This window comes from Gymnodraco acuticeps, unplaced genomic scaffold, assembly GCF_902827175.1.
Source record: "Gymnodraco acuticeps unplaced genomic scaffold, fGymAcu1.1, whole genome shotgun sequence".
In the NCBI taxonomy this organism is placed as follows: domain Eukaryota; kingdom Metazoa; phylum Chordata; class Actinopteri; order Perciformes; family Bathydraconidae; genus Gymnodraco; species Gymnodraco acuticeps.
In genome coordinates, this window is record NW_022990938.1 from 596,549 (window position 1) to 610,477 (window position 13,929).

Sequence of the window (13,929 nt, forward strand, 5' to 3'; positions counted from 1 at the left end):
GAAAGGAATAACCTAAACAAGCATAATAGGGCTCCTTTAAATGAGGTTACCCTGTCGCAGTGGAGTATTTCAAACCCGATGGCAGCGGTATCATTTAGCACCCAAGAAGACGACAGGAAGATAAATATGCTATCTGTCTCCACTGTGTTCTGTTTACCGGTTCAGGAGAATGAGTGCAATCAAGGGGGCTGAATTCAAAGTGAGGAAATACAAAGGAAGAGCTATGATGTTGACACCAGAGATATAGCGGGAGTAAGAAAACACTGCGGTCTAACTGGGTAACATATTAATCTTCCCACCAACACAGCCTGCAGTTATCTCCTCGGTGCAAGAGCTCCTCCAGGAACAAAAGGAGCTCTTCCTCAAACAGCGTTGCAAGTTTTGGACATTTTTATTACACTGTTAGCGGCATCAATTTTGAGCAACAAAAGAAGCGCTGGCTTGTGTGTCACCTCGGAGACAAAGCCAAACCAAGACAAATGAATTCCTCGGGCATGTGATTGTTTAAAAATGTGTGTGTGTGTGGGGGGCGCGGGGGGATCGTCTTGACACAACAGCACAGAGACAACGAATGTGCCCTTTCGGAAGACAGAGACACCGGGGCGAGACAGTGGTGACAGTTGAAAGAGGGGATGGGGGGGCGGAGCAAAATGTATGAGGAAAAGACTCAATCCTCATTTTTCTAGTTCATTATATTTTCAGCATTGTAATCAATAATCACAGACGCCTGCCTCCTTCCTCCTCTTCTTTCTCTGCTTCTGTCTGGGAATGAATGAATAATAGAAAACATCATGGAAATCATTTTGGAGATCATAATTCTCCAACCTGTGAGGGCCATTAGTCTGCGAGTAGATGCCGCTCGCTGTTGGCCTTTGTCACCCTCTCCTGCTTCCTGTAACTCTCAGGCCGTCTGCATGCCTAAGCAAGGAGGCCGAGGCCTTTGTCAAATGGAAATGGAAGTCTGCTTCTCGCCCCGTAATTGCTCCTCTGTGTCTGCATCATCTTTACCAATGAGAAAAAGCAACGACGAGACGGAGCATGAGAGGCCCGCTTGCCCTCTGCTATGCTATCAACCCCCGACAGTCCATTATACCTGACGCTCCTCATCTCACTCATTATCCCCGCGGGTCAAAGGTCATCCCGTACCCATCCCAAGTGGTCATTTAACTCGTCTTAACACAACAAAGAATGCAGATGACATCGCTGTTGCATAAAAAGGTTAGGTGCAGCACAACCCCGGGAAAAGTCTCTGCTGGCTAACTCATTGCATATTAATAAAAAAAAAAGGAATAAACCCTCATCTCCATCTGCTGGAATGACCGGTGGTTCGTCCTCTTGTCGCGCGCGGGGAGAATTACAGTTCAGCCGTGTGGCGACCTTGGATATATCCCAGGTTGGTACTGTTTTAATACAAGCACAGCTCCCACTTTATGGATGCTTTTGTATTATTAATACCATGAGAAATGAGAGGAGAGAGGTGAGAGACTGGGTTTATGGAGGCTGTAGCGCCCAGCAGCGTGGCGCAGCCATGGGAGGAGGAGAAGCAGTGAAATGATTCTTAAAACCACATAAACGTAACACTGAATAACAGAAGGACTGTTCTGTGCTCAGGGCCACACAGCAACAACGTTTCAATTAACAAGGGTTCATTTTTAATGCGTTTCATCGTCCTTTTGGGATTAACACACCAATGCTAATATATCACATCCTTCCTTTCCCAATTCCTGTGCCAACATCGAGCGTAATGAAACTGGAGGTGCCTGTAAATGTAATTCCTTGAGCAGGCAGAAAACCACTGCACTAAACAACCCACAAAATAGAATTATTACACACCAAGAAGTCGGGTTGGAGTTGGTCATGCGTAGTCCTGCCTCTCTCTGTGATGGCACATTGATCAACTGTATGTCCTCGGGAACACACAGAAGCAGGAAGAGCTTATACAACACTTTTAACCAAACTTCAGGGGAGGAGATAAGTGCATTTGAGAAAAGGGGGTTGTGTGAATCTGTGTGTTTGAGCTGGACCTCTACGCCAATCTCAGAAACAAGCCAACTGTTTGAAAGTGGGGCAACCCCCTGCCGAATGTACCACACAACAACATAAAGTAATCTGCGTACACGCAGAATCTTACAAGGGAACAACAAACTAATCTTCCCATTTATTACAACAATTGGGTGATTGTGAGAGCCATAACAATCCCAATATTCAAAGAGTGGATATAGTGAGGGTTGAGTGGAAACACACACAAGAGAGCTATAAGACAAAGATACAACACTGTAAGAGATTATGACTTCTCCATTCGTTTGGACTCGCACACAAGTTGAATAACGCTATTTATAGAAGTGTCTTTGGAACTGCTCTGAGAATTATGTAAATTCAAATAACATGTTCTTTATATCAGAGGGGAAATAATGAAAGGGCCTATAATGCGTTCCTTGTAACAATGAGCGGGTTTTGAGGACATTTCCTCCAGACCCTGATCTAGCAGAACAATGCCTTGTTCATGGACAATTAAAACACAGAGCAATGGGGTTCTGCTGGGACACGGCGATGAGCGTAAATGTGCTTTATGGGCCGTGTAAATTGTCCCTGTTTTTACGACGACTGAGCTCGACCTTAAGGAGGAAAAATCATACAAACCCCCCCCGTCTTCATCTCCCTTATTTTCTATGTCTTTTCATGTACAGAGCCTGTCTTCTCTCACTCACCCGTCCAACTCCTATACCTTTTTCAACTGTACATGATAGCTGATGGAATGAAACACCATCTCTCTCTTTCATCTTCTGCTTCTCCGTCTCACTTTGTACTTCTCTGTCAGTTCTTTACTGGCTTGTAAGAGCGACCCATTGCACATTAAGATGCTATCTGGTGTATCAACGGGAAAAATCGATAGGGCTTGTAAAATCTTCGAATAAATAAAAGCGACAAACAAAATGTATCCAGGATCTTCATATAAGTCAACAAAAAGGGGGCGCCATCTCACATATTGTAGTCAAAGAGCCATTCAACATTACATGTTTAAGAGAGTATGCGGAAAAAGCATCGAAAAGGACATATTGGTAATTTTCAGATTCAAATTTGTGTTTTGTGCCTCTACCGTCTATAACAGTGATTCTCAAATGGGGGTACCCCTAGGGGTACGTTGGGGTACTGCAGGGGGTACGTGAGATTTAAAAAATAAATAATAGAAGTTAATAAAAAAAATACCATGCATGATTACAAAAATAATCTTAGTACAATAAGTTAAATAGAAAACACAATTGTATATAACATATTCCAGAACCACCAAGGGGGTCCTCATATAAACATGTCAAATTTGTGTATTGTATTTTATAGTTTTGCATACTATATAATTGTGTTCATTGGTTTGTTAAACAGATATTACTTCAGTTGAAAAACTCCTTGGATAAATCAGTTTAATTTTTTTCATATCATATATTATTATCACTATATTGGAATTATTTGTATAGGCTTTTTCGATCAAAAATGTTCGGGGTAGGTCAGGGGGTACTCGGCTGAGAAAATGTTTCAAAGGGGGTACATGACTGAAACAAGTTTGAGAAGGACTCCTACTGCACAGTCTGCTCTGATTGGTTAGCTGGCTGGCTCTGTAGCCTACGAAGATAAAACCTTTGTTGACACTTCCTTAGCTCAATAATGTCCGCAGACATTTACAGTAAGTAATCACACTTTGCATTCATTCTATAAAAACATATTCACTATACACACACACATAGAATAGACTCTAATTAAAAACATTTTAATGAGAACACCTTTTGACATTTAAGATAAGGCAAGTCGCATGAAGGCAGGAGTTGTTTTTTTTAATGAGTGTTTACTCTGTGCATGCCTGATGAACGTTGTGCATCTATGCATGCATGTGTGTATTCAGAGAAGAGAGGACAAGGTTCATCCAGATGTGCCTGCAGGGAAGACAGAGGTTTAGTGCATGAGAGGAGGAAGACTTTTCCTTCTCCAGCCATGTGACCTGCGATTAATCAACGACAGCGCCGTTTAGTCGGTTTTTATTTTTGCTAAACAGCTAGAAAGTGTAATCAAACAGCACGATCTGACAGGCCACGCGATACAAGCGGCTAAGCAAAGAAAACCACTTGCTTGCTCAGAAGGGGAAAAAAATAATTACGTTCAGCCTTGCCAATCCGGTGTGTATGTGCAAGCGTGTGATAAAGAGGGAGAGAAACACTATTAGGGTCAAATCAATTGTTCGGTAGAGGGAGGGATAAATATAGAGGGAAATAAAATGTCAGACTGACCAAGAGACAAAAAGCAAGGACAGTGTGTGACCTTTCCCCTCAGACCCCCCTCTACACATCTCTTAATTGTTCCTATTGACGATCAACACCATGAAAAGGTTACGTGAGGCCTTCATAATCATTCTTTCATCAGAACACCTTCTCTTTTCTTCTCAACCCTGCTTTTATATCGCTCAAGAGGAAGAATGAGAAAGGAAAAAGGAGTGGCGAAAAATATAATATGGCAATTTAGCTAAGTAATTACAGCATTTTACTCTCAACTACCATCCACCTACCCGCGGCTCTGTTGGCAGAGAAAGCTAATAATTCAATTTCTCTGTGACAGTAATTGTCAGCCGGTGTACCTAAAGGTCAAATCAGTCACCCAAGAGAAAGGGAAGGGAGAGCCTGGTGACACAATCACACAAGAGCGATTTAACATGAGAGCTAATGGGAGGAGTGCAGCGGTGATGGACAGGGAGAAGAGGAGAGCAGAGGAGCTGATCTAACGACATGACGCTCGCATGGTGGTCAGGAGACACTGTGGAAAACTTTTAGAAGTAGGGATTTTTACCTTTTTATGTGATTTTTTTCTTTTTTAAACAGAATATATGGTCATTTGCTATGTAGGAAAAATCAACAGGGTGTTCACGTGTTATCATGTGTGCTGCAAATTAAGAAAAATATAGAAACAATTCCTGTTTTCCCATCAATTATGGATGTACTCCCATATTTATTCCTCCATTAAAACTGCCTCAGCGTTCTCCACATGCCAACAAGTGAATTACATGCAACAATTGACAAATTCATTGCCGTAAATAAAGCACAATCTGTCTTTTAAGAAAAAAACTGGATTATTTCCAGTTTAGGAAGATGTTCCTTTTGTACATTTACGATCGTTTCCTTTGTATGAAAAATCAACAGGGTGTTAGTGTTATCATGTTTGCTGCAAATTGAGAAAAAGATAGAACAAATATTTTTTAAATCCCATATTTTCCAATCAATCAGGGAAGTATTCCCAAATGTATTCCTTCATTAACATCAAAACAGACTTCTTTACAGGCCAACAAGTGCTTTATATGCAATCATTTAAACATTTATGTCTTTTTGGGTCGCAAAACAGATTTTTTCCAGTTGTTCCTTTTGAAACTAAATGTACGATCATTTGCTTTGAATGAAAAATCAACAGGGCGTTAACGTGGGCTGCAAATTGAGAAACATATAGAAAAATTCCCCTTGTTTTCACATCAAACATTCCACAATGTATTCCTCCATTAAGTGTCGTTACAGGCCAACAAATGAAGTACCTGCTAAAATGTACACATTCGTGCCAAAAATAAAGCACGATTTGTCTTTTCGGGCACATTTGATGCACAGTATAAGTCCTGAAAACATATATCTAGGCTACCTTCTTCTCTATCATAGATATATCCTGTATAAATAAAAGGAAATCAATAATAGATGCAATAAAAAAGCCGATGCTTCAGAAGGTACGGAGTGAGGAAGAGGTAACGAGAGGGCAGCCTAGCCTTTGAAGTAATTGACTAATACAGTAGCAGGTATTAAAGTCATTGAGTGCCAAAAGGGAGCAGGCAGCCGCTTGACCCTGAGCCACTTTGGACTAATCTAGCATTCAATCCAGCGTGTAATGACTGCTAGAGCTGTCAATCCTCTGGGCTCTCTTTCTGTCTCACGGACTGGCGTGACTCCAATGTGCACACACCCTCACATGCATATATATAATCTCTCTTTCTCTGTGTGCATTGGACAATGTGAGGAGAGGCTGCCGGACAGTGAGGTTTCAGTGGATAGAGCCAGGGATCAGCGGCTATCCAGGCCATCTGCAGACATCACACCAGGGGAGCTTTCTGCAAGGCCAGAGGAATGTCTCTTCTCTGCCTCTGTGACTGAGTGTTTCATATCAAAATGTCTGCAGGAAGCACCAGGTTTGAGAGGGACGTTTCCTTGAGGAAGGAGAGTTGATAACGAGTGGCACGAGATAAGCAATTTCCTTAAACTCTCCACCAGGATAGATGAAGGTGATCAATTGGTTTTATGTCCATGAGAGCTGGAAAGCAGACGTGATTGGAGAAAGGGAGGAGTAACTTCAAAATTAAAGTAATCAATTATGTGCCCTTTTAAGTTCTTTGCATATTGTGCAATGCTGACTCCAGTACCAGTGGGTTTAGTTGTGTTTTTACTTTTGTTTAATGAAGATCGTCAATCATATATATAAAAAATATGTTCAGTTTAACAGCACATTACTACCCATTTTATTATGCATTTCAGCGCCTAAATACTTCCCTCATGCACATTTTGGTATTTGACTCAATGACATGTATTGACAGGTAGTTTGGAATCAAGGATATTGTTTATTGCGGGTATGGTAGTGACGTCAATACTGTGACTGGGATTGGCGCACCTCTAACTTTACCTTAAGATATCAATATGCATTTATTTTAACACAGGCACCTCCAGTATCATCCTTTTAACTTTAGTATATATATCTGCCAGGACAGCTACAAGTTACTTTCAAATTTAGAATTGTAATACCGTATGTATTTTATGCCAAAAAGTATATGAATTGGATAAAATGTGCTAAACCTCAACCTGTCAACACTTAAATACTAACTAAATAAACACATGAATGCATTAATAGCAATTTTCCAATAAGATAGCCCATATTATTACTGAAAAGGTTCAATTAAGCAGAACAAGAGCTTTCACCTTTTTATATGTTAAGTACTTTTTGCGAACAGTACTTTAACTTTTTTACTAGAGCAACATTTAGAATGTGTACTTATTGTGGGTTTATACATTGTGATATACTATAGTAAGGATCTGAGTATTTTTTTTCCGACACAAAAATCAATTCAGTCCTGGCAGCCTCTCCACCTATGTTGGAATGTTCAATCAATCAATCAATCAATCAATGTTTATTTATATAGCCCAATATCACAAATGTTACATTTGTCTCAGTGGTCTTCACAGTGTGTACAGAATATCAGTATGACAATACGACACCCTCTGTCCTTAGACCCTCACATCGTACAAGGAAACACTTCCAGAGAAAACCCACAGTTTAAAGGGGAACATGGGAGAAACCTAAGGGAGAGCAACAGAGGAGGGATCCCTCTCCCAGGACGGACAGACGTGCAATAGATGCCGTGTGTAAATTGAAGAGATAATACATAGGTTGCAAGAACCATTTAGTTTGTTGCCCTAAAACTGTGTTACAGAATGTTTTTAACGTTGTTCTGGTTCTGGAAATGTGGTTTTTCATCTACTATACAATACTATAATAATAGCTAAAGATTTTCAATATGATGTTTTATAGCCATTTTTTGCCATCCTGTCCGATATTTTCTACAGAACGGATGAACACACAATACCAACAATTCATTCTGCTTGTGTCCTGGTGCACATCAGTGAAGCAGCGAGCGATAAGACGTTTAATGAACACCCTGCTCCACTATGGCCGCCTATAAGGAGTCCGTCAACCGTCCACTGACTCTCTGCAGTGTCTGCGGCCCTATCACCACACAGAACCACACCTGTCACACCGCCTGAGCAGCAGCTTAAAAAAAGAGAGAAAAAGAAAGGCGGAGAAACAGAGGCACTTCACAACACTGTCATTGCCATTCATAATACGCATTGGCGTATAAAGAGGGCCATTAGGGGCCCCAACCTGGGAGCCATTAAATCATTTTAAATCGTTGTAACATCCCATTAGTGTCAGTAGTGGGACCACATAATAGTCTGTATTAGAGGGATAACCACAAGGCTCTCCATTTGGACGGAGTCACTCGGGTCCTCTCTCCTGTCCTCGTCCCCTGATCCTCACCTCCATCCTCAGGAAGGGAAGGCTGCAAGTGGCGGTCCAGACATTTGGGACCTTAGTGGGGGCTTTTTATCACAAGTATGAGGAGGCTGCTGAATAAGGAACACTGCGAAACCGCCCCGATGAATTAGGCATGATGCAGGTAGCCTGTAATAGACCCATTATGCTGCCTGTAGCTGTGTCAATAGGAAACAGGAGGATTAAACCCTGGGTTGTTTTGTCTTTAAGGAAGGAAGTCCGGGCCTGTGTTTGCTATGTGCTTTTTAAGAATTCATGCCGGATAAATATTCTGTAAACTAGCTGAGGGGAGCAATTATTTCTTTAAACAAACAATAATTCTGACCTGTGTTTAAAGGTGGGGTAGGTAATTTTGGAGAAACCAGCTCGAGTGCGCTAGAATTTGAAAATACACAACCGGAAAAAATCTGCCACTTCCTTACGCGCATATGACCAATGAGGGCACGAGATAAGTTTGTGCCCAGATGGAAGGCTGACAGGCAGGTAGGCCATCCAGTTATTTTAGCCGGGCCGGCTCAGATGATTGGTCGTGCTTTTTACAGTACTACGGCTTCCACAGATGACATTTTTTTATGGATTTATTGTCAAAGCACTTAAGATATTCATTGCTATCGAGATGTTAAGAGCATTCCATGGAATATAACAAAAAGTGTATCTCGAGCCGGCTTCTCAAACTTACCTACCCCACCTTTAAGGGATAGATCCACATTTCAGGAAACTTTCTTGCAGGGTGTTAGATGAAGCAAGAGCCATATGGTGGTTAGCTTAGCATAAGACATAGCAGATAGCTCCTCATGACACCATAACTTGTTGCTTTTAAATGTAGTTTTCTGTACAGATTAAAGATATACAGTACTGCTTCCAGTTTTAATGCTAAGCTAAACTAATCACGGTATATAAACAATAAATAGGCTACCATAAAAAAAAAAAACATAAACCATAACAAACCATAAACAACCATAAACCACCTGTTCAAACTGGCATTTTCTTTATAATCTGTACCCTGTGTCCTTTTGTATCCTTTTGTAGTCAATTTCCTGTTGTTTGTCTTCAATTCAATTCAATTCAAAACCTTTATTTATACAGATAAAACCCATTGAGATCATAGACCTCTTTTACAATGGTGACCTGCTTCAATTAGTTCCAAACATTAATACAAACATGACAGAAAACAAAGGACATTATATGATACTACAGTTTGTATACTAGTAGCATTTACAGACACCAATATTTTCTGTCTTGTCTTACCCCGGCTGATACTTCACTAAATCCACTGTTTTAATTTGTAAGGTAAAATTGTAAATGTAAATTGTAAATCTGTAACCCTGTAAGGTGTCCTTGGGTGTTATGAAAGACGCCCCCCAAAATAAATGTATTATTATTATTTATAAATGTGTGTTATGAATCATCAGATGATTTTTCCAATATAATCAATAGTCATGAAGGTAAAGCTTCATTGTAGATTCACATAATTGCAGCATAATTGCTGTATAAATCTCACAGGTGACAGGGACGCCTGTGACAATACAAGCCTAACCTGTGAGTATTTCATGCTATTGTGAGAAAAACTATGAAAAATATGCATCCCTCCACTTCTTTCTCTATTTGTCTCTTCCGGATGATAAATAGCTCGTTGTGCAGACCCTTGGTGTGCCCTCAGAGTTCTTAAAGGAACAAAGCCATGATGAATGGATCAATGCCAGCGGACCAGGAAAACAGCTCTTCCGGCCGATAAAAAAGATTTGCCAATGACAATTGGGGGACAGCGGTGACCCGGAGAGTGGGTCTTTGGGGTACGGCCCCCCCAGAGGGGCCCCGGTGATGGAGCTAGGATCACCATTAGGGGGAAGATTAAGTGGCCCCGGCTTCCTCTCTCACTTAATTATACATGCAAGCCCCCTCTGTACCGCCCGCCGCAGCACCTCAGAAAAAGGCAGAGTGCTCCTTTGTCTCAGCCACTGGCCGCCACTTTGATTGCTTATTGGCTGTCTCTCCTGACAACCGCCGGGCACAGGAACAACTCCCATTGGCCGAGGTGTCAGGAAACAGAGAGGGAAGGATAAAAAAGAAAGGGAGTGAGAGTAAACAGAAAGATAGTTGGATAAGAGACAGGCAGCGAGGGAAGATGTGCGTATTTAGTTTTCATTACACCGGGAGCTTGAAGAGGATGGGGGAGGGAAAAAAATGTCCTTGTCAAAAAGGGAGTCTCTGGAGGTGCAGGGAGGCGTGCTGGTGCCATCCACCGACACTCAGCTGACAAATATGGAACCCCTCAAAATAGAGCAGTTCATGCTTGAAAACAATGGCTTATGAATAAACAACAGGACCCAGGAATCCTGCTAATAAACAAAATGATACCACTAGGGGCTGAGAGGGGCGGAGGGGAGGGAGACAAACTGAGGAAAGCCTGTTATATGCTAACAACATGCAGCAGAACATGACCACTAATGCCCAATAGGCCCAGCTGGACTGGCCTCAAACTGTGATATCACCAGTCAAATCTCCTCAACTCATTCTACAAGAAAATAACAACCAATTGCTACAAACTGAGGCTTAATCTCTTCGCCAGATTGTTGCACATGCTGTAAAGTCGCTGATCAGAGGCGAGGCGAGGCTACAATGTGGATGTTAAAGCGCCTAAGTGAATCTCAATGATGATGACTTCCATCCATAGCTTTCTGTGGTTTCAATTCCCAATCCACGCCATATGCATCCAAGCCAAAGTGTTCCAACATGTTGACAAGAAAAAAAACGGCTTTCCAAAGTAACACAGGAAACATATTTTTTTATATAAGAGGACAAAAAGTAGAACACACTTAAGATCGGGTTGGGCAAAGGACAGTGTCAATAATTAATCTTGCAGGCAACTCAGCTTCAGTGTGCTCATCATGTTTTAAGATCATAACTGGGGATGCTGTTAATATGTAATGGGACTGCAGAGATGCTTCCCACCCCCCGAGATGTTACACGAAAACAGAGAAATCAAAGTTTATGTCCTGAGGCAACCTGGAATCAAACGTGGAGCGGCACTTGCCAAATCTGGGAACGTTTCAAATTGATTATTTGGTGTTAGCGGGTTAATAGCTAATCAATACATGTTCTAGTGAAGTCCCAATGGTCTAATCCACATAATCACAGGCAGTACAAGACAGCTGTGGAGGAAACAGGAAGATTTTAAAACGACAGACCCCCCATTAAAGGTCAAATAACCTTAATATTAGGAATTGAAAGCTTTTTACGAGGTTATTAGCTACTTGAATTAGGAACACCTTAGTTTTTAGGTCAATGATTTATAGTTAGCCATAATGTTTGGCAATTTATAGGTTTATGAAAAAGGAAAATACCTGCATTATTATTGTCATTATTGTGACGGGGAAAGCCAACAAAGAAACACTAAATGTTCAAAATGTTATTGTATTATCAATGGGTTCTTAAAAAGAAAAGTTAGCCTAGGAATCAATCAAAAAAATGTTTTTTAATGTATGGGAGTGTATGTAAATTAATATGTTGTGCATTATCGCATTATCCATTACTTTTGGATCATTATTTTACTTTACCTTCTTGTGTTCTTTGAATTGTTATATTATGTTTTTAAGCTGCATGTGTGCAAGAGTTTGACCTGCATTCAATGTCTTGTTCTTTGTTTTAATTCGTGATGTGTGTCAAGTTGTTAAAGCCCTTTGAGCTGAACTTGATTATGAAAAGTGCTATACAAATACAGCTCTATTATTATCTGAACTACATTTGTTATTGCGTAGATTCATCTGTATATTATGTCTATATCGATAACTATAGGTGTGTTTGTTTGTATTTACATGCATATTTACCTTTTGATTTATATTTGGATGTAACAAATATTACACCACTAGTTACAATAAGCTTTTTCTTTCAAATGTTTGATATATTTTTTATTAAAAGAACAAAAACAACTTATTCAATTGCATTTTTGTTTGTTTTCTTGTTTGTTGCTATGGTGAGTAGGTTTCATATTGTGTGTGTGTGTGTGTGTGTGTGTGTGTGTGTGTGTGTGTGTGTGTGTGTGTGTGTGTGTGTGTGTGTGTGTGTGTGTGTGTGTGTGTGTGTGTGTGTGTGTCATCACAACAAAATTCTTCAAACACTTTAAAGTGAACGTCATATCACATGAATGCATCACATACAGTCACATAACACACTCTGACATGGAAACCCTAACGTTGACTTTTCCTGCTAGGAAATGGCTTGCATCAAAGTTGACTGGGAATCAATGCTGACATGTTATCTTAGCCACATTAGCTAAAATTGCTTTTAGTGGTAAAATCAATAATCAAAGCAACGGTTTACTATTCAAGCAGCATGCTCGCAACTCAGGGCAGAGTTAAGGGGATGTTTGGTTAAGAGGAAAGTTTGCAGAGAAAGTTATGAGCCTGCATTCACTTATTAGGGTTTTTTGGCATTTGCATGGAAGTGGAGCAGCTCTCTAAATATTGAGAGGTTAACTAAGGCATGTCATTTTCAGAACATAAAATTCTATGCAATTCTGCATTAACATTTATGCCCAAAAGCTATCTATTATTAAATATAATTTGAGAAAGATGAGCCGAAAGTGACATTAATGGCAGTAAAAAGATTGATATACTTGGACTTAAAACCAAGACACTACTGGGCAGGCACATTCACACACTCGTGCACATGGTCTCGCACACGCTCGCGCACACACACACACACACACTGCAATACAGGAGTTCCGTACTAACCCTTATCATCAACGCTGCAATGTAAAGCAGGCAATTTATGCATTATAATTTAGTATTCAAATTCAAAGTGAAGTACAAAGAACGGCATTCAAATAACTACTTTTAGATGATTGAGGAAATGTGATTTACGAGCATAATTGTTTACATAATTCATAGGATGATTATCACATTACAGCGCATAAATTATACTTTCACGATAATTCAAAGCCGGCACACAGATGTCTGAGGTTTATTTAATATGCATTATAATCATAAATCAAAGTATGCAACACTAATTTCGACACGCCGCACGACTAATCACTGTCTGGATTCTATCATCAAATACAACATATATGTTCCCATCTTAACCAGAGCTGCAGAGGCACTGGTGAAATCAATAGGAGAAAATCAATTAGAATGTGTTTGCATGTATGGATTGACATCTTGAATCATCAGTCCTATTGATCCTCTCCACTGTGATCTTCATAAAACCCATTTGTTCCATTCAAAGTTTGCTCATCCAGCCAATACGTTGTTCTTTCTCCTCCCCCTCTGGTTTGCATAAACAATGGTAGAAGCGCCATAAAGAAGATTTTAGGGTTTAGAGCAGGGGTGTCCAAACTTTTTTCACGAGGGCCACATTCAGAAAAACATACGAAGGGCTGGGCCACTTATAGAGGTGAGGTATATTGCCTCGTAAGTTATAAGTTAGCAAAATGTAGGTAAATTAGGCTTGATACATGAATATGGTTTTTAGAAAAAAACAGCCTACATCACAGCTCTCTATAGGGTTTCATTTATCTTGTTGGCAGCTCATCCCTTAAAACAGAAGCCTCAGATTGATTATAATAAGGAGAAATATGAAGGGTGTATTTCAAGCTTGTTATGTAAATAAGTCATTGGACTTTTTTCTTATCAACTGAAGATTGAATTGAATTAACTGAATTTATTTGATAAGTGGTTTTATTAACACATGAATACTACTGTGTATATATTTACATTTATATTTAAGAAGTACAATGTAAGACAAGCACAAGTTTTATTTGTGGGCCATATTCCATTATACTTTTTTAATTTGCTCAGGGCAAAATGGTCCGCGGGCCGT

At 40.2% G+C, this 13,929-nt stretch overlaps 1 protein-coding gene across 1 annotated transcript in view; it reads right to left on the reverse strand.

Moving 5' to 3' along the window:
* Window positions 1-13,929, reverse strand: part of mdfic (MyoD family inhibitor domain containing) — a 259,828-nt gene that overhangs the window by 99,665 nt on the left and 146,234 nt on the right. The gene's annotated exons all lie outside the window — the stretch shown is intronic.